Raw genomic sequence first — 22617 nt, forward strand, 5'->3', positions numbered from 1 at the left:
TTGGTTACATATCTAGTCGATATCCAGGTGACATCCTGCTGTCTCTGTTCCACAATCATTTCCTGATTCTCATTGACTAGCATGGACACTTGACATTGGACAGGTGTCCATTCTCCTGACATCATCTTTTTCTGAAAACATTCCTTCCCTTCAATTACCTTCTGTATTTCTGCATTTTTTAAAGATTTATTTATTTATTTAAGAGAGAGAGAAGGGCCTGTGTACACGAGCAGGGGGAGGGACAAAGGAAGAGAGAGCGAGAGAGAATCCTCAAGCAGACTCCTTACTGAGCATATAGCCCAATGGGGGACTCAATCTCAGGACCCTGAGATCACGACCTGAGCCAAACCAAGAGTCGGATGCTTAATTGATTGAGCCACCCAGGCACCCCTGTATTTCTGCATTTTTATCCTATGACTCTAAATTCTCTCTCTACAGATATTATTGTACCAAGTTAGCTCTGCTACAGGACTGAGCACAAACTATTGTAATTAAATATATTGTAACATCAGTTCCTCAAGGGTGGGGGACGAGTCCTATTTTTTTAAATGAATTTCCTGAATGGTTAGTACCCAACTGCACAATGTATAAGAACTTAATCAATACTGGGTGACTAACTGACAAGTTACTGTTCTGTGGTTACAAAATTCTGTAAATGTACAGAGTAATTTATAATTACTAGACTCTCTTGTTTGTGAATACATGACACCCAACAGACTTGAAGATCATGAGTTAATTAGTGCACACAAGTATTGGGTGTCCCTCTTCTAGTCTGAGAATTCTATTCATGCTGCACAATGTTTAATTATATTGGAGATTTCCAAGTTCCCATTTTGATTATCTTTTTTTAAAAGATTTTATTTATTTATTTGAGAAACAGAGTGGGGAGTGGGGAGGAGCAGAGGGAGAGGGACAAGCAGACTCTGCACTGAGCGTGGAGCCCCATGCGGGGCTCGATCCCACGACTCTGAGATCATGACCTGAGCCAAAATCAAGAGTTGGTCACTCAACCGACTGAGCCACCCAGGCACCCCCCATTTTGATTATCTTGATAGAAACTTTCAATCCTGCATTCTCTTGTATAGCTGTATGTTAGTATATCCTTCTTTTTGCTCTGATCAGCAGCAAATGGAGGCTAAAGTCCCTATGAAAAAGGATCCTAGGAACTTTGTGTCCATTATTCCAAAAGCAACTACCTCCTAAAACCATTTGGACATAGTGGCACAAGTTGGGAGAGGTAGAAGAGTAATTACCTTTGTTAACATTATGAGATTTTTCCAGACATTTGACAAAAAAAATATGTTTAACAATAAAAAAATACAAAGAATGACAATACAAACACATTGCCCATCACAATAAGTGGAAATCGTGAATACAATTGAAGGCTTATTATAAACTTCCCAGATAATATTCCCTCCCCCCAGAAATAGCCAACACCCAAAATTATCTGTTTGTCATTCCCTTGTTTTTCTTTATAGTTAGACTCCACATCTAAATAACTTTAGAAACATAAGTAGTAAAGGTACAAACTGTATGCTTCTGGACTTGCATTTATTTATTTTTATTTTTAAATTTTTTTGTTAAGATAAACAATGCTGTTATGAACATCTTATCCATGCTTCCTAGCACTTGTCTTGGAGTAGAGTTATTATGTTACAGGATACGCACAATTTAAACTTACTAGAAAATGCTAAGATATTTTCCTAAGTGTTTTCACTGTTCTGTATTCCTACAAGTGGAAAGTGCTCGTTTTCCTAGATCACTGTCAATGCTTGGATTTTCAGACTTTTAAAAAATATTTTCCAATCTAATTCTCAGTGTAGCTTTAATTTGGATTTCCCTGGTAATTAATGTAGCTGAACATCTGCATTATGACATGTTTATTGGCCACTTACATTTCCTTACATCATGAGGCAGGGTAGGGCTTGGGAGGTACCCCCAACCAGGATGGCTCAGATTCCTGAGAGACACAGAAATGTCATGTCGCTCTGTGAGTTACCACATTCAGGTTAAGCTGGGGGATCAAATGGTTCACAATAATTTACCAATCCTTCATAAGAGCCATTAACTAAACCAGAGATAGACAGCTTCTCACTTGTAAAGAATGACAGTGTATGGTTTGTAGAAATAAAATGTGCAGGTTTGCAGTCTATGGGATTCCCTAAGGAAGGAATTTCACTAACAAGGAACATGTTCCTTCTGGAGGCCTGGTGGGTGTGATAGAGACTCATTTCCTTGCCTCTTTCAGCTCCTGGAGGCCACCTGCGTTCCTTGGCTCATGGCCCTTCCTCACCTCTTGCTTCTGTCATCTCATCTCTTACTAACTCTGACCCCCTACCTCCCTCCTACAAGGAACCTTGTAACTATTTAGGCTCACTGATCCAAGATAATCTTCCCATCTCAAGACCCTTCAGTAAATCACACCTGCAAAGTCTCTTTTGCCATGTGAGGTCACATTCACAGGCTCCAAGGATTAGGATGTGGACCTATTTGGAAAGGGTTTTCATTCAGCCTCCCGCCAGGGGCACTAAAACTTCACTACCTGATAAGGGAAAAGAAACTTGCTAATGTTATTGGAATTGAAGAGAATGTGTTTCTACACTTGATTTAGTCAAAAGCAAGCCTGATAATCAACAACAACAAAAACTAAATGAGATCGCCAACTTCCATATCTGCTGCCTGCTCGTCTGCGTGTTTCCACAGCATGCTGGACTTTCTTCTACCACAGCCTTGATCACACAGTATTAAAATAGTCCATCCTATCACCTTCCCTTGGAATTCCCAGCACTTAGCACAATGCTGGGCACTAGGGAAATATCTCATGAGTGTTTGTGGACTAGGATGAATAATACTAGAAATATTTCCTATTAAAAGATAATGCTTAGCCTAATGTCTTGAAGATATGAGCATTCAATTAATGTGTGTTGATTCATCTGGCAAACCAAAAAGACAGAGCCTCCCTTAGACAGAAAAGTCCTAATTTTTTTAAGTAGACATTGTTGACCTAAATATAGAGGTAAACTAAGACCAGCTCAAAAGGATGAATTTATTTGGGAATAGCAGAGGCCTTGCAACTTGAGACATGCAAACTGTAGCAAGCTACAGGTGAGTCTGTTGACGGTTTAGGGTGGGCTGTATTTATAGGCAGGGGGTGTAAAGAGGGGAGAGCTCAGTTGGAGTCTGTTAAAATCAAAAACAAATGAGACCAGCTTTGAAAATTCTCTGAGCCATCAAAACCAGTCCAGTCATACAAACAGAGCTCAAGTCAGTTTATTTTGCTAAACCAACCCTACCTGGGTCATTTCTTTGTTCATGCCTCTAGAAACCATAAGCAAAACTTTCTAAGGTTGATATGAGACAACCAATTTCCAATTGTTTAAGAAAATTCCAATATTGGGGCACCTGGGTGGCTCAGTTGGTTAAGCCTTCCTACTCTTGATTTCGGCTCAGGTCACAATCTCAGGTTTGTGAGATCGAGCCCCGCACTGGGCTCCGAGCTGTGCACGGAGCCTGCTTAAGATTCTCTCTCCCTCCCTCTCCCTCCCTCTCCCTCTGCCCCTCCCCCCATAAAAGAGAAGAAAATTCCAATATTACCAGTTTTCTGTAAATCAGGCATTTACAGAAAACCAGTCTCTCAGTCCTTAAGTTTTGTTTTTCTGAGAACATATGTATGAGTTTTCCACTCTTACCCTCCAGTTCCATTTTAGATTGAAATCATAACCCTAACAATTGTTAATACCCACATGCTTGCTCACTGGTCCCTCAATGCTTGTAACATGTTGCCCTATTTTTAAATTCATTATAGGTGATCTATATACCATCCCCAAAATATCTAAGAAGGTATCTATGTCTTTTGCAAAATAGGAGGAGGTTTCGAAAGTATTTAAGTAGGATCAGGAACCGACTATAAATTAATAATGAAGTGCATCAGTATGAATTGTACTGAACAGCCATTTGTCAAAGATTCCACATTTGGCTCTTTAGCTAATTAACCAAACCAGAGAAACCCAAACAAACTGACATTAAATGGAACTAGGAAACAAGAATTTGACCTTCATTAGTTCCTAAGGCTTAAATACTCACGAATATGGCTCATATTGAGCCTGAATTATAGTTAGTAAGCATTTTCGCAAAGAACTTAGTGCCATCATTTCAAAACACAAAGCAAATATTTTTTAAATGACTTTACATTTCTTAAAAATGAAATGTACAAAGCTCCAGTATGATGGAGCTGCTGCCTCCTTTCCAAATTCATCTTCTTTCTTTCTCTCTCTCTTTTTCAAAGATTTTACTTATTTATTTGACAGAGAAAGAGAGATAACAAGAGCAAGAACACAAGCAGAGGGCGTGGGAGAAGGAGAAGCAGGCTTCCAGCCCAGCAGGGAGCCCAATGCAGGACTCGATCCCAGGACGCTGGGATCATGACCTGAGCCGAAGGCAGACGCTTAACGACTTAGCCACCCAGGGCCCCTAAATTCATCTTCTTTCACTTAATTGCTCCAGCCACACGAGCCTTGTAGCAGGCACTGAATACACCAAGCTTTTTCCTGTGTGTTTTTTCTGTCTACAAAACTCTTACTCAGGGCTCCAAGTGCTTCACTCCTAACAACAGCCAAACAAGATACAATGATGATCACCATTTTACAGAGGAGATCAATAACACACTCAAGATCACAAAGCTCATACTGGCAAAGGCCGGATTTGTACCCGGGCAAATTAGAGCTAGGGCAAACTAGCTCTAATTCTGTATTTCCCATCCACTAAGGTGCCTCCGTCTAGAATTGTGGTATTTATTTGCATTTTCTGCCTACTTCACTAGCATGTGATATCGCTGAGTCAAGGACTTTGTCTGTCTGGATTACTATTGTGTACCTTAGAACAGGGCCTGGCACACAGAAGCTCTGCTCCAAAAGTGTTTGTTTAGTAGATGAATGAATGGATGAGTGAGTGAACATACCCTCAGAATTTACAATACGAGTGGGAAAGAGCCATGCCGGCAGCACGTGGAAAGGAGCACCAAATCAAGAAGTCTTTTGTGAGGTCTCTGCACAGAATGGAGAGCTAAAGGCTGAGCCATGGTTTTTACCAAGGAGAGTTGATCATCTGCCTCACCTCTCTCTAGTGTTCTCAGTGTCTTGGGCCTTGTTTAGTAGGAGAAACAAGTAGGGTGTGAGTGGGAAGAGGAGAATTCTACCCTAACAGGACCCTTCCTTATTCCTCACTCTACCTTGGAGCTTTTCCCTGGGTCTGTTTCAGGATGACATTAGGGAGGTCTGGCTCAAACTTGGGGAGAAGCTTCTCTGAAGCATAAAATGAGAAGGGGGGCACATGAAGAAAAAAGGAGCCTGGTATCCCAGAGCCTGGGGGGCCGCCAGAGATGGGCCCTCCCTTGTCAGCTTTGGAGCTAAAAAGGTTATTGGATTGAATGGAATTTTTCTTCCAAAGTGTAACAGTCCTATCAGGTTTCTTGATATGGGTTTCTTGTCACTGCTAAAGAAAAGTTTTTTAAAAGCCAATATACCAAATCAATATTAGGGAAGTTGTTCTCATTTTGGTTGTCAATAGACTTTCTGCAGGGATGCCTGGGTGGCTCAATCATTAAGCGTCTGCCTTCAGCTCAGGTCATGACCCCAAGGTCCTGTGATCAAGTCTCACATCCGGCTCCTTGCTCAGCAGGGAGCCTGCTTCTCCCTCTCCTGCTCCCCCTGCTTGTGCTCTCTCTCTTTGACAAATAAATAAATAAAATCTTTAAAAAAAAAATAGACTTTCTGCAAATAGAAACACTGGGCTGATGTTGGCATAATTGTATGGCATGATGTTATGTTGGGTTGAACATAAAGGCAGGGCACCCAGGAGTTATTGAGTAGAAGAGGGAAGAGAGGAGGCCTTCCAGGCAGAGAGAGCACATGTGTTGTGAAGGAGAGGCAGGAGAAGACATGTGAGTGACATCTGGGGAGTTGCTAAAGGCCAGTGGGACTGAGCAGCAGAGTACATGGGAAGGAAAAGGGGAAAGAGGTGAGGATGGAGATGCATGTAGGTTTGAGACCACACTGGGCCTTGTAGGCTATGGGAAGGAAAAAAAAAAAACTAATACAGATTTTTTCCATTTGAGTTGAGAAAAATTCACATGCATTCTTTTATTTTAAAAAGATTCTCTGGAAGCCATGAATAGGGGAGAGTGTGTGTGAGTAGAGAGCTGGAAAGCCAGTTAGGAGCTGTAACAGTAATACAGGTGACAGGTGAAATAAAATCTCACCAGTAGAGTTAAAAAAGATGGAATTGATTCAAGAAACAGTTCATAGGTTGAATGGAAGAATTATTGACCAATTGGTGTCAGGGTTAAAGGAGAGGAGAAAATGAAGGGTGACTTCCAATTTTCTGGCTTGTGACCTCATAGAGGTGGCACTGTTCACTAGGGAGCAGAAGGAGTAAATCTAGTGGAGAATATAATTCTGAAACCACTACCTCCTGCCCAGGTTTTTATCTGGAGTCTATACATCTGGCTTCTACTAGATGCTTTTTTAATTTTTTTTTTGCATGTCCTAAAAACATCTCAACATGTATTGGGTGGATCCGGCTGGGACTGGGGCTCAGGGACTTGGATTAACCTTTTTTTTTTTTTTTTTTTGACAAAGAGAGAGAACGCGACAGAGGGAACACAAGCAGAGGTAGTGGGAGAGGGAGAAGCAGGCTTCCCTCGGAGCAGGGAGCCCAGGACCCTGGAATCACGACCTGAGCCGAAGGCAGGTGCTTAACCGACTGAGCCACCCAGGCGCCCCTTGGATTAACCTTAATATGCATGTTTATGTGCTCTTCTCCAAGAACACTTACTGGGAGGAGGAAGAGTGCAAAAGACAAATTGTTTGACCTAACCTGAATTGCAGCTTTCTAGAATGATGGAAGAGAGGGAGGGGATCCAGTTATGCCTACAAGTGAGGGTGCTGGTCTCGAATAGAGAGGCAAGGAAGTGACAATGCTTGAAGGAGGGTGATTTATTGGGGAAAACAGGAGCATTAGTGGTCCCAAGGAAGTCCAAAAACAGCTGTAATGGAAGTCAGGAAATGGGATATCTAGAAAAGGAGGTGTTTGTGGTCGGAGTACACAATTGGAGATTAAACTTTCAGTGGGGGAACTGTTCCTGTAGATGACAGGGTCTAGGGTGAGGCTATCAGCTATTGGAAGCTGAATGGTCACTAACTACATAAAGCAGTGGTCACTGGTATTAAAGCAGTAAGAGACTTATGATGAGGCAGGAATTGAGTAGATAAAAGGACTGAGCAGGTGTCAAATGAGTGTGCCCAGGAGCTGAATGACAACTGTAACAGGGAGGGGGAAAAGGTGGAAGAGTTTCAAATAATGTGCATTTCATTGTGCACAGATAAGTGATGGCTTGCCAGCCATGATAAGAAACTAGAGTGTTCACCTTCCCCTCTCTGCTACCCCCAATCTGCCCAAAACATGCTATCAATGATACCAAGTAATGAGAAATGGTCACCAAAGATGACAAAAGAAAACATTATCCTATGAAAAAAGACAAAAAGATACTGGAATCATTGTTTAAAGACACTAAAATGGCAGGTGAATGTGTTTACTTCGCAACAGGGATTCCATAGGGCACAGTGGGAAAGATTAGGAAGAAAGAATTGAAGGGTGAACTAGGAGACAGGAAGCAGCAAGATGGGGTTGGGAATCACCTCAAGGACAGGTGATGAGGATTTGCTTCCACGTGGGTCACAGGCCAGGTCGAATTCAGATCTCAGTGTTCCAGGAGCACCTTGGTTAAAGCAGTTTCAGTGCAATACAAGCCAAGTGCTGATGTCTCATGGTTTCCAATGGTAAGATGTTGACAGAGTGAGTCAAGGTCTAATTCATGACAATCAGGAAACATTTCTTAACTCTGTATGATGAACTTGGCACTAAGCACTGGGGATTAAACATTTGTGTAGCTCGGCTTTAGAACTATAAGCACAATTAGCTTACAGTCCCAACATGCTCAAGAAACACAACTTCCGACCTCCCCCTTTGGTTTTATTCCCGATCTTTAGAGATTAATTTGCCCAGGGGTGGAAACTCTGAAAAACAAACAAACGAACAAAAAAACCTCAGAATCTCTCAGCCTGCCTGTTTTGCTTATTCTCCCTGCCCTGTTGGAGGTTTGGTTCTTATAAACATGCTGTAGAAAAGGGTCCAGAGGGGCACCTGGGTGGCTCAGTTGGTTGAACGTCTGCCTTCAGCTCAGGTCATGATCCCAGAGTCCCGGGATCAAGCCCGGCGTTGGGCTTTCTGCTGAGCCGAGAGCCTGCTCCTCCCTCTGCCTCTCACCTTGCTCGTGCTCTTGTCTCTCTCTCTCTCTTTCAAATAAATAAATAAAATCTTAAAAAAAAAGAAAAAAAGAAAAGGGTCCAGAAAAAAAGATGTGTGTTGCGGGGGTGGGTGTTGTAAAACGTCCACTGATAAAGCATTGTAGTGAACTGCTTTCCTCACATGATCTTATTTCCATTCTTGGAGAACAAGATTCCTTCCACCCCCAATTCCATAATTTCTACTAAGTGGTTTACGTGGGGATTGCAAGCACAAACCTGCTCTGCTACTCCCAGAGGAAAATCTAGAAAAAGCAGTAGTCTTTCAGAGTATATACTGCATGTGGCACTTTTTGTAATAAAATGGTAATAAACCAATTATTTCTTATAAGCTTTCTGTTTAGGCTGCAAAAACCATGTTCAGTTTGAGACTATGATTTAAGGACTCAGCTAAGTCCTAAAGAACCATCTAAAAATTGTTCTCTGAAATCGTGTATTCTATCTTTTACCCTGGTATGCCTCCATAGTTAATAATGTGGAAATGTAACATTGAATCTGTATGGTCAGAAATTGGTCTTTCAAATGGTGGAAATATAAAAGCTGTTTAATCATATATCTAAATGATTACCATTTAATTATACAACAAGACATTTATATATTAGAAATTTCCTTTCCTATGAAATTTTGCTTGTCTTAATGTAAGTGAAATAAAAACTGTTGCAAAATATATTGACTTACCAATAGAAAGCTAGATATTTCATGACAGGTGGATAGATCAAGTATAAGTTAAAAAGAAGACTTAGAGGTATTATTTCCATTATTCACTGTTTGGATTTGAAGTTGTTCAACATCTGTAAGTAGGTTTTGTATTTTGTTTGCATTCCATTGTTTCCATTGGTTCTATAGCAACCAATTTCACAATCTCAGCTCTAGAAATATTTGTCATTTTGTTCAATATCTTTTATAGTTACAGATTTCAGGAAATACTGGACTTAATTAACACTAAGTTAACTATGATACATCTACCCAGGCATGGATTCAATTTAATAATTATGATTTCATATGTGTGCTATACCTTTTAGGATAGAATATTTGAAGCATTTATATTCTGTAAAACAGTATTAACCATGCTACCATTTCACCAAAAAAATATAAATACTTTTTTTTGAGACTTCCTAGCAAGAAAATTACCATGAAATCCAGCATAAAATTTCTTCCATCAACATATTGTATTGGGGTTCCTGGGTGGCTTAGTCAGTTAAGCATCCAGTTCTTGATTTTGGCTAAGGTCATGATCTCAGGGTGGTGAGATCAAGCCCCATGTTGAGCTCCATGCTGGACATGGAGCCTGCTTAAGATTCTCTTTGTCTCCCTCTGCCCCTACCCCCCTAAAAAAATTCCCCCCCCAAATAGACCATATGTTGTGGCAAAATTCTAAATCCCCTTGTATAATTATTCAGAAACTATTGGCAACTGCCCAAACCACTTTAAGTTCTAGATTTTTTTCTCAACTCCAAAATATTGCTGGGTAATGGTGTCAATTATCTCCTATTGGGGAAAAAAAAAAAAGGCAAACTTCCAGCTAACCTATCAATCTCCTACTTAAAACTATGCCTCTAGCCTATTGTCAATTTATTTTCTCAACTATTTTCTTTACCTGAAACATAAAACTTAAGGGACCAAAGAAATCATCTAGCCCCATTCCCTCTTTGAACATATTTGCAGAGTTGTTACAAAATAAAGGTCTGCTGACAACCCAATTCATCATTCACAATTTCTGTCCTTTGGTTTTGTTTTAAAAGTTCACTAAGTCAGAAGTCCTCATTTCTTGGAGAAGTTATAAACAAGGAACCAAGCTGGAAAAGAAAAATGATCAGAATGAATTGAGAAGCAACTCCTCCAAAATGAAGTAGAAAGATGGAGCAGGAGGATCCTCTTCCTAATTGGAACTAGGCTGCCTTGGCAAGTTGGACTATGTATATTATAAATAAATTCCACTAAGCAAGTTATATTAGTGTTTATCTCTTTGTCTGTCCAGAAAATCCAAGTTCTTCTTTGAATTTAAAATCCTGCTCAAGACCCACATTTTCCACTAAACCTTGCCTGGTGAGCTAATAAAGAATCTATTATCGTGACCTTATTCCCTGATTATTTCACTTTCTAGTTCATATTTATAATAATTGAACAAATGAAGAGTTCTCTTTTAACTTGACAATTTGGCATTTTACATTCATCTTGCTTAACGGTTTGTTCCATAACACTTTTCACCAGAGGTGACTTAGTTAAAAAACTTTGGTTCATTACTAAAGGATAATCAGTCACCTGAACAACAAGACCTATCAAGAATAAATCAGGAGGTTTAGACAATCACAAGAGTTTGAAAGACAACTAAGAGCTAGGGCGAGATCAAATGAGAAGATTCATTACCTACACAAGGCCACTCAAGACTGAGAAAGGTAGCTGTTTGGTCTAATACACAGAAACAAACACAGAGAGTCCAGCAAGATGAGGAAACAGAAAAATGTGTTCCAAAGGAAAGAATAAGACAAAACCCCAGAAAAAAGGCCTTAATGATATGGAGTAAATAACCTACCTGATAAGGAGTTCAAAGTAATGGTCACAAAAGTGCTCACCGAACTCAGGAGAAGAATGGATAAACATGTGAGAACTTCAACAAAGAAACGGGAAATATAAGAAAGCATCAAACAGAAGTCACAGAGCTGAAGAATATAATAACTGAACTGAAAATACACTAGAGGGGTTCAACAGCAGACTGGATGAAGCAGGAAAACAGATCAGTGAGCTGAAAGACAATGCAATGGAACTCACCCAGACAGAGCAGTAAAAAGAAAAAAGAATTTTTAAAAATGAAAATAAGTTAAGGGACCTATGGGACAACATCAAGCAGAAAATGTTCCCATTATAAGGGTCCCAGAAGGAGAAGAGAGAGAATAAGGGGCAGAAAATTGGTTTAAAGAAATAATGGCTGAAAAGTTCCCTAATGTAGGGAAAGAAACAGACATCCAGGTCTAGGAAGCCCAGAGAATTCCAAATAAGATGAACTCAAAGAGCCACACCAAGACACATTATAATTAAAATGTTGAAAGTTAAATGTAAAGAGAGAATCTTAAAAGTAGCGAGAGAAAACCAAATTACTTCATGCAAAGGAAACCCAATAAGCTATCAGCAGATTTCTCAGCAGAAACTTTGTAGACCAGAAGAAAGTGGCAGGACATATTCAAAGTGCTGAAAGGAAAAAACTCCCAACCCAAAATACTCTACTCAGCAAGGTTATCATTCAGAATTGAAGGAGACATAAAGAGTTTTCTAGACAAGCAAAAGCTTAGGGAGTTCATAATTACTAAATAAACCTTGCAAGAAATGTTAAAGGGACTTCTTTAAGATGAAAAGAAATGGCACTAATTAGTAACAAGAAAACATATGGCAGAACACAAGAGCAAAATGGGGTCACCTTGTAAGCAGGTAAGAATTCAAATAAAATTTTTATAAATTGCTAAAGGCCAAGTGTGGGATAATGTAAGAATACAGAAAGAGTGGGAGCCAGAGGCAGAAGGTGAGTTTGTAGCCACTAACAGGATCTTCTCCATGGATTGACACTGGGTGCTCGTAAGAAAGATTGAGGACAGTGCAGGAGATCAGAGAAACTGCCTTGATGACGTAGGCTTGGAGAAAACGAAAAAAACTCCACTTCAGAAAAGGTGTTTGCTAAGCACTCTGCTATCCATTGGTAAAGACGGATTCAACATAGCATAGTTGAAAACAGCTTTGGTTTGGGGCACTCGAAGGAATGCGCCAAACCACATAACCCCACTGCTAATATTAGGGAAGTCATTCTGTAGGGTTTAGCAGCTAAGCTGAGCTTTAAAAAATGGTAAGAAGAGGGGCGCCTGGGTGGCTCAGTCGTTAAGCGTCTGCCTTCGGCTCAGGTCATGATCCCAGGATCCTGGGATCGAGCCCCGCATCGGGCTCCCTGCTCGGCGGGAAGCCTGCTTCTCCCTCTCCCTCTTGCACTCCCCCTGCTTGTGTTCCTGCTCTCACTCTCTCTCTCTCTGTCAAATAAATAAATAAAATCTTTAAAAAAAAAAATGGTAAGAAGTAATTCAGGTGAAGAAAGAAGAGTGCTCTAGGCAGAGCCAACAGCCTATGAAGAGACTGGTAGAACTTTGAGGAGTTCATTAGGGGCAGGTTGGAAAGAAAGAAGAAGGTAGATGTCATATGGGGAACTAGATTTTATCCTGAAGCCTATTTGAAACCACAGGATTCGTTTAATTATGAGAGTAAAAATAGAGTTTGTATTTTTGAAAGCTTCCTCTAGCTAAAGCAGGGAGTGTAAGTTGAAAGGCAAGAAGAGAGAGAACCCAGACTGGAAACTGAGACAAAGGACCAATTTTGAGAAAGAGTAAAGAGATAAAATCAATGTTGGGTCAATCCAACATCTAAAATTTCAGCTAATAGGATTTTCAAAGTATAGCTTTTGTGATGGACCTACATTATCCTAATAGCTGAAAATACTCACTAGTGCATCTAACCAGCTTATTGAGGATTCTAAGCTTGTATAAACATGAAATAAGTATATGTATTTACAAAAGCTTGTTCTTGTTTTCTGTCACAAGCGAGCCAGTACTTGGGTCCCATCTTTCTTCGGAGGCATCTGTCTTTACTTGAATTTTAGGCTAGTAGACTGACTGCCCTGTGAGGTCAATTCTCTGGTGGGTTAAAAAATGTTATGACTTTGTAGATTATTCAGCTTTTTCAAGTTAGGGTAAAAGTGATGCGCTTTTCAGCTTCTTACACCTTAGGACCCTGGTGTTTCAGGCAACTTAACTACTCTGAATCATAATTTTCTCCTTTATAAAATAAGGATATTAACACTTAGCCCATTGAATTGTCCTGAGAATCATCTGAAATGTAAAGTACCTGTTCCATAATAGGTGCTTATTAAATGTCCTTCTACCCTCAAATTGCCCACCAGTGTTTATTAGGGACTCACGAAATCTCTATTGCATGAATCATGTTCCTTCTACACACTTTAATGACTCATTGGCGATTTTAATGTCACTTTCATAGAACTTGTTTCAATACAAGTTTTCACTCTTCCCAAGATTAAAACAGTTGCTCAAGGTGACAGGGATCACAAGATTCGAACCAGTGCACCTGTTTAAAATCAGCCTCACTTAAAATGGGAGCCCTGGGATTTCTTTTGCCTTTCATTCACTTAACTGGTTCATTTATCTATCGTTGGATATTAGGCACCAGTAAGAGCTGGGCTAGATGTTATTCCAGCCCAGCCTCCATAGTACTATTCACAAGGGCATGACAACGTGGGGAAGATTCAGGGCAATGGGAAATCATGTTCAGAAGCAGTCCCCATTTCAGAATGAAATGATAAATTAAGTGTCCACCCTACCTCAAAGAACAAAGAGTCAGCACCACGGAAGAGCTTCTCGGCGAAGAAGGGATGCAGTTAGCTCTCTGTTCCTCACATACCCTGCTTCTCTGTCATCTGCTCCCGGACTCACTTCACCACATGGACGGGTGAGCAGCCCAAACCACTCCACTCAGGACTGCCTTTCCTCATCGCTGCCCCAGGCAGAAGTCTCTGCCCGAAGTGCTCCCGGTGGTGCCATTTACAAAATTCATAAAGCTATTTTCAAAAGAGAAGAAAATACATTAGATAGGGGATCTGTATTTGCTGAAAAAGATAATCCAGTTTTTTTTAATAACATTTTTTTTCCGAAATTGTTTTTCTGATAAGAATATAACAGAAGATGCAGGACGCCTGGGTGTCTCAGTCGTTAAGGGTCTGCCTTCAGCTCAGGTCATGATCCCAGGGTCCTGGGATCAAGTCCCACATCAGGCTCCCTGCTCAGCGGGAAGCCTGCTTCTCCCTCTCCCACTCCCGCTGCTTGTGTTCCTGCTCTCGCTATCTCTGTCTCTGTCAAATAAATAAATAAAATCTTAAAAAAAAAAAAAAAAGAATATAACAGAAGATGTGGAAAATACAGGAAGGTATAATCAATCCCCCAAAATTGCCTGACGCTTCACTATTTGAACCATCTTTTAGTATATTCCTGTCTTTTTTTTAATCTTGAAATTGCACTGTGTATTTTATAATCTGCTTCTTTACTACATTTTCAAGATGTTTGGAAATATCATGACTATGTTGCCTTTCATCATGTAATCCCTCTGCTTCTGGATATTTGTTTTCCAATATTTCGCATTTGTAAGCAAACTACAAAAGTGATCTGGATGATAAAGTACTTACTTTTCTGTATTTCAGGTATTTCTTTAGCATAGATTCCAATGAGACTTATTCTGACAAAGGAAATAACATTTTAAAGTTTTCAACACATATTGTCAGGTTTTTTCCCTCAATACATTTGGACCGATTAATAGTGCCATCCACGTAGTATAAGATTGCCTATGTCACTTCATGCACATCACTATGTATTTGATTCCCAAAGCCATTTTTTAAAAAAAGGCATTTGTTATTTTATTTTTAAATTATTCATGTTGAAGATTTTTTTATTCCTGAATTATTATTCTGCTTGTTTATATTATTTGTTAACATCATTTGTACATGTAATTGAAGAGACCTGGGTGATTTTCTGAGAGTATAATTAAGCCTATGTATGTTTCTCTTCAGGGGAAAGAGCATACCTCTGCTTACTCCCAAGGTTATGATTATCCCTCAAATTCCAAGGAATCGTAGCTATCAGAGGACAAATCATTCCTTGGAGGAATTTTTTTGGTATCTCAAAGAAAATGAGGACAGCAAAAGAGGAAGCTTTTCTACAAGGCATATGGGGCTCTAGCTCCTAGTAGCTCAGAGCTGAGCCCAAGTATTCTTATTTATTGCTCAAACAGGTGAACTATTCAAAAACCTAGATTCCTCAAAATTAAAATCAGAGTTAGAAGGGCCTTCCTTGTTTCTCTTAAAGTGACTTAATCCTAGCACAATGCTGAATTGCTGAAAATAGATCTTAAAAATTGTGTTAAGAGTTGTTATATTTTTTACTGGGATGAAATCTGAGCATTTTGAAAAGGATCTCTTGGCTGCATTGAGCTGTTTCAGAGCATCTGAATTTCAGCCAGCCTTGGCAATGGCCCAGGAAGTGACTGTTCTTATCTTTACTTGAAACTGTTTTCAACATCAATTTTTCTAGAAGTAGACCTTTAATATTGGCTTTGAGAAAGAAATTCATAGTAGCTGCTGAGCAACCTTTTGTCCTGATATAGATAAGACTGCTGTGACTCAAGCAATGACAATTCTAAATAAATGGTCTTATATCTTCATTTTGCTGCAAGTGGCCCCACATTTTATACTACAGAGGGAACAGAAATGCTGATCAAAACAATCCTAGATTGTTAAGTTCTAATGGCATTCTATCTCTTCTCAGTCCAATGGCTGAGACATCATCTTAAATTTTTTTTTAAAGATTTTATTTATTTGAGAGAGAGAGAGCACAAGCGGGGGGAGGGACAGAAGCAAAAGGAGAAGCAGACTCCTAGCAGAGCAGGGAGCCTGAAGCAGGGCGATCCCAGGACCCTGAGATCATGACCTGAACTGAAGGCAGACACTTAACTGACTGAGCCACTCAGGCGCCCCAGAAGTCATCTTAAATTAATAAATGGCAAGGAGATTCAATTTGTGGGCCAAGATTAAGAGGGCTAGAAGTCAATCCAAATCTCAAAGGGAAATAAAGAGGAATACTCCAAGAAAATCAAAGACTGTGGCCAGAAACACTAACCCAAACGAGAAAACAAGAAAACTATGCCAAAGCAACTAAAGAAAAAAAGAAATACAGCAGCATCCAGGAGAATTGAAGCTAAAAATAAAGATCAGAGTCCACCAGGTGTGGTCTTGAAATGAAGTCAAGTAGAGAGGGTTTGGCCACAGTTTTTTAACGTTCAGTATGTAGACAGCATTTATCTGGGAAGTACTGCTTCATCTGTCTGAAAGCAGTTGTATTCCGAAATGCTGCCTGGCAGGTAGCTAAAATCATTGGAAGTATTGTCTGTGATGATTCACAAAAAGGTTTCAAATTTCCTGTAATCTGTTAGGAGGGGAAAAATGTACTACAAAGTTTCAAAGAATTGTATGCTGAGATGAGGAAGCAAGAGACAAGGAAATAAATGTAGAGAGTAAGAAAGGCGAATAAAGTTTCAGCAGGTGAAGAGTGGGAGAACATTTCACAAAGGCTCTCAGGCCAGGAACGAGACCTGCCCTACAGAGAAGGAATTGCCGAGAGTTGTGAATGAGAGCACAGGCCCCTGGAAGGAGGCAAGTCTCAGTCTCCAAGCGGCCTCTGGCATCTTGGGACAAGACGGCCAAATCATCAGTCCTAGAGCTGCCAGACCAGAAAGGCAGTCCTCCCAGCAGGTGTGCGGAGCAGGTGATCAGGACTGCAGGCAGAAATGGTCAGCCAGCAGCCAGTCCTCGTAGCACATGGCCAAGGGTAGCAGGGTCATAGTCAGGGGAGCTGAGGTTCAGAGAGGAGACTCCCATCACTAGAGATGCAGACAAAGCAAAAACAAAAACAGGGCGAGGTTCCCGGCCCAGTAAGAGGATTGTGGGAAAAACAGGATGTGAGAACAGAAGATCAGAATAGAGGCCAGAGAGCACCTTGAGCCTGCAGCTGGGTCTGCAGTGGGAAATTGGAGGAGGAAGCTCCCACACCTTTGCTCAGCAAACACACCTTAGTACTCTGCTGCAGAGACAGCTCTAACTCCAGACCCTCGTAGAAACCAAAGGTCCACAGTGGGCCATCATACCCCTTTCAGGGCTGCAGCAAAGATGCTTTGGGGACCCAGTATTGGGACATCTCACCCAGATGTCATCTCCAGAACTACTGCATCTTAAGCAGTGGATAATTTTGCCTCCTCCCCACAGGGGACATTTGGTAATGTCTGGAGACGTTTCTGGTTGTCCCAAAATGGGACAGGGGGGTAGGTGGTACTGGCGTCTAGTCGGGAGTAGGCAGAGTTGCTTCTAAACATGCTACATTGCACAGAACAAGAATATGACCCAAAATGTCAATAGTGTTGAGGTTACAAAAATTTCATATAAAGTATCCCACTTTCACTCCCATTACTTGCTATTTTTCATGACCCTATGGCATTTATTAGCTACTGGAAATTATCTTGTTTATGCATTTGCACATTTATTGCTTATTTCTCCTATTAGAAGGTAAACTCTGATAGCTGAAACCTCATTCTTATTTACTGCTATATTTCCAGAACCTGACATGTAGTAGGTACTGAATAAATATTTGTTGAATGAATAAACTGAGATGAACAAATGATAGAATCAATGCAGGAAAAATGGCAAAAATACAAACCAGAAAAACTTCACTCCAAACCCTGTTATTATGAAGTAGGTTCAGAAGAGCTCCTAATTGAGTTCAAAGAGCTCCTAATTGAGTTCAAAGGCAAGAAAAACGGCAAAAATACAAACCAGAAAAACTTCACTCCAAACCCTGTTATTATGAAGTAGGTTCAGAAGAGCTCCTAATTGAGTTCAAAGAGCTCCTAATTGAGTTCAAAGGCAAGAAAAACGGCAAAAATACAAACCAGAAAAACTTCACTCCAAACCTTGTTATTATGAAGTAGGTTCAGAAGAGCTCCTAATTGAGCTCCTAATTGAGTTCATAGTATTTTGCACCTATATGTATTAAATCCTCTACTAGGGAATTAGCCCTAGTAGAGGTCAGAGTCCCTATCTTCCTCCTCTCTAGCACAGAGCTGAGCCCAACTGTGGTGGAGAGAGCACAGACCTCAGCCGAGGCACCCGTGAATTGTTACTCATGCGCAGTTTATTTGAGATGTCAGTAGACGCACCAGATCCGGTCCCTTAGGTCACAGGGAGGAGATGCATTCCATGGGCAATTAATGTAGAATCAGCATGTTTTCTGCTCTCCCCAAATTGCACCTGAGGTCACTTCTCATTCTTCCCAAAAAGTTGTGTCACACAGTTTGGATAGTGAATATTTTGTCATTTGATTTACCTGCATAAAGACTACACCATTGATTTACCTGCATAAAGACTGGTAAGTGGGATTCAATCTTGTAAATGATCCGTGACTTATAACTGAATAAAAGTGATGTTCCTCCTGTTTGCATAGTCCTGTGACCCTGCTGCACCCTTCCCTTTAGATGGCTCTAGGAATGTTAAGATGATAAACCAAGATGACCATTTCCAAATAGTTTAAACAGAGAGGAAACTTCCAAATAATGTTCATTAAGTATATTAATGCTGAGAAGAAAAACAAATAGAAGTGCTGAACATAGAATATTCTTTGGTTGTGGATATTTCTCAGAATAGGAGAGGTACTGGGGTGTATGGTGGATTACAAACTGACCATATGATAAAAATCACATTTGGGAAACATAAATATGAGCTGAATGTAATAAAATCCTTTATAATCTTTGCCTGGTATATAGTAGTTTATTAGTGATTACTGCTATTTCCCCCAGCTCTACCACCAGCCAGATATCAACAGAGACCTGAGGTCAGTAGTACTATAAGAACGCATGAACTCCAAATTTATGGAAACCATGAGCATTCAGAAAATAATCAAGCATAGTATTAAAAAGCAGAAAGTATGTCTTGCAGGAAAAAAAAGATTAAAAGAATTAGAATGATCCAGTCCAAATAAAAATGGGCTAAAATGTTTTAATACTCACATTTAAGAGCTAAACCAAATATAAATATTTGAAATTTGAAATAAATATCTATTGGGGTCTACTCAAATGTTAGAGGGATGTAATAATAAGTAATACAGAGGGTTTATTTTCATGGTTCTTGTATAGCACAAGCCAGCTACCATTTATTTCTTTACTCAATGTGTATTTCTTATGGACCAATTATGTTGCAGCCCAAAGAAATGTTACCATTCTTTTTTTTTTTTTTTAAGATTTTATTTATTTGACAGAGAGAGAGGGAACACAAGCAGGGGGAGTGGGAGAGGGAGCCAAGCGGGCTTCCCGTTGAGCAGGGAGCCCGATGTGGGGCTCGATCCCAGGACCCTGGGATCATGACCTGAGCCGAAGGCAGACGCTTAACGACTGAGCCACCCAGGCGCCCTGAAATGTTACCATTCTTTATCAAATAAGCTGTACATGTATCTATTTACAAGTATGGCTAAACTTTGGATCATTTATCATTCTGACGACTAGCAGACCTGTGAAAGAATCATAAAATGATAACTCCAAATCAGAAACTGAATGGTCTAATCAGTGATGTCTTAAACATCTCGTAAAAGATTTAAAGATCTCATAAAACAACAAGAAGGGGAGGAAAGGCCAATATGTATTATTAAAAATCTAAATTAATGTATTTACTAAAATGTCATTACTTCTAAGCACCTATAATAAAAATAACAGCTATTAAGAATTAACAATGAGTATTCACTTTGGTCCAGTTTTTTTTTTTAAGATTTTATTTATTTATTTGAGAGAGAGCATGAGTGGCGGGGGCAGGGGCAGAGGGAGAGGGAGAAGCAGACTCCCTGCTGAGCAGGGAGCCTGACATGGGGCTCAATCCCAGGACCCTGAGATCATGACCTGAGCTGAAGGCAGATGCTTAACTGACAGCCACCTAGGTGCCCCCACTGTAGTCCAATTTTAAGAAATTTTAAATACTTTAGTTTGCCCACAAGGTTTAATATAACTTTTTCTTGAAAATATTTTTATATAATGTAGTAAATAAAACATTCCCCTCTTGATCATATATATAATTGACTAAGATTTTTTGCACATAACTAGGTCTATAATTCTTTTTTTTTCATGCCTTGAACATGATTCTGATTTTTAATATTTTAAATTAAAATATATATCACACTAACTAATGTCATTCTTAAACTATGACCTTTGAACCCACTGATTCTCAAACCTGCCTGGACACTACAAACACCTGTGAAGTTTTTTAAGTAATAGATTACTAGTTGCAATCTAAAGATCCTGATTGAGTAAGTCTGGGATATCAGCAATTATAATTTAAACCTGCTAGAATTATTAGGAAATCAATAGTAACACAGTATAAATTAATGAATTTACTACTTATCTGCATTGTTACTTTCTTCTTCTGTATCTTCCATACTTTAGTACATAGTTGGGACTTAAGATATCTCTTTGATTGACTTATAAGATTTTTGCAAAATTAATTTTAAAATAGAGATTCAAATGCACTTTCACTAATATTAATGCAAATTAAATATGGTTTTTAAAAGGTAATTACAATCTAAAGAGAAACTGCAGAAACATAAACTTCACCATAAAGAAAAAAATTCTAAATTCTAAAATTTTCTCTACATGTTTGTTTAAATCTCCACATATAAAATTTTTTTTATTATGCATGTAATTTGTGTACAGAAAAATGCAATGTTCTGAATGGAAACCAATACATATTAAAATCTAAATGACTAATTTTACTCTAAGGTTTTATATAAATTTTCTTAAAAGATTTCCTAAATAAATTGGGTTACCTTGTCTATATGAAATTATATTATTTTGAAATATAGAAACAAAAGCATAAATGTTCAGCTCTTTAAAAATAAAATCAGTATTAAGACTTTTGGAACTCCTGAGTACTGATTTAGTGAAAATTCAGATAATTATTCCATTGCTCATTGTCTAAGTTATCGTTCTTCAAGGGGCCCCATGGTAGCTGCTTCGAGTATAATGGAAGTGATGGCAGTAGATACAGCCTCAGCAGGTGCTGGAGAAGAAGCAGCTGTGGTTTGGGGGAAGAGCCAACGGAGGAGGATGGTTGTAGGCTGAGTTGTAGTGATCATAACTAAAGCATAACTTGTCACAGAAGACAACATTTTGACAACTAATGGTAACTCTATTAAAGTACGAATGGTGGCATTTTTGGTTTAGATGAATAGGTGGAGATTACAGATGGTTGAAAGAGAGCGATGACCACTGTTATTCTAAACTAAGTGGCAGTTACAGTAGTTGTAGGTGAAGTGGAAGTGGTGGTAGTTGTAGATTCAGCTGAAGTAAATTGAGTTGTGGGTTCAGTCAAAGAGATGGTAGATGTGGTAACTGTTTTGGTTGTCCACTAAGATTCAGTTATAATGGCATTTGTTGTAATTGAAGTTGCAACAGTTGTAGATTCTGTTAAAGTGGGGTCAGCTGTGGTTTCACTTGAAGTGGTGGTTGTAGCTTTGGGATTGTATGTTCAGTTGCAGTGATGGTGGTGGCTGTTGTATTTGTGGGTTTCCTTTAAGGGATGTTTTTGGCTGTGGTTATAGGTCCTGTTGTAGTGACGGTGGTGGCTGTCGAGGTTGTAGGTCCTGTTGTAGTGACCGTGGTGGCTGTCGAGGTTGTAGGTCCTGTTGAAGTGACAGTGGGGGCTGCTGGGGTTGTAGGTTCAGTGGATGTTGCAGTGGTTGTAGATTCTGTGGAAGTGGTTATAGTTGTGGGTTCAGTTGAAGTGGTGGTCACTGCAGGTTTAGAAGTAGTAGATGTCATTCCAGGAATGTCATTGTTGAAGGGTAGCAGGCTAGTAATGGGAAAATTGTCATTTCCTCTATTGTTCACCAGGCATATTATGAGTACTCCAATTGCTGTTGTTATCACAGAGGCTAAGAGACAAGCCAAAAAGACTTTACACAGAGACCAGTTATTACAGCAATTTCCTTTTACCTAAGAAGAGTGTAAATGACAATATCAGTAATGAAAAACAAAAATGCTTGTGATTTTTCATCTCTTTTGTGTTATTTATACCTTAGTGCAGTAACATGATTAGAATCCCATTATATCGCCAAAGAAATTTAAGCTTGAAGTCCAAGTTTTTATCCAGGTGAAAGTAATTGCACCCTTTCTCTAACATTAGAAGAAATCAAAATCTATCAATATCTCATCTTCTTTTATTCCAGTTTCCAGTGATTGGGAGGGGGAGAGCATTGTCTTTCCACATAAGCAGAATAGCACTTCAATGGTAAATTCTCCATTGTACACCTAATCCTTCGCTGGATGTCATTACTCCAAACTGTTCCACTTCCAAAATCACTCCCTCAAGAATCCTATGCTCTCACCACCATCTCTTCTCCTTCCAGCTTATTTATTCAATTCCCCCTATAGCAACCTTTCTTTAGTCTTATTTAAATCGTCGGCCCAGGGGCACCTGGGTGGCACAGTTGGTTAAACGTCTGACTCTTCGTTTCAGCTCAGGTCATGATCTCAAAGTCCTGGGATCGAACCCCACACTGGGCTCCACACTCAGCAGGGAATCTGCTTGAGGATTTTCTCCCTTTCTCTCTCTCTGCCCCTCCCTCTTCTTGCACGC

At 39.7% G+C, this 22617-nt stretch overlaps 1 long non-coding RNA gene across 2 annotated transcripts in view; it reads left to right on the plus strand.

Moving 5' to 3' along the window:
• LOC118533007 (uncharacterized) overlaps positions 1 to 10309 on the plus strand; it is a 34803-nt gene extending 24494 nt beyond the window's left edge. For both annotated transcript variants that reach the window (XR_013443148.1, XR_004915999.2), the window contains one exon: positions 10103 to 10309. This is a non-coding gene — a long non-coding RNA (uncharacterized LOC118533007). The remainder of the gene's footprint in view (positions 1 to 10102) is intronic.
• Positions 10310 to 22617: the final 12308 nt, after the last annotated feature.

This window comes from Halichoerus grypus, chromosome 13, assembly GCF_964656455.1.
Source record: "Halichoerus grypus chromosome 13, mHalGry1.hap1.1, whole genome shotgun sequence".
Taxonomy (NCBI): Eukaryota; Metazoa; Chordata; class Mammalia; order Carnivora; family Phocidae; genus Halichoerus; species Halichoerus grypus.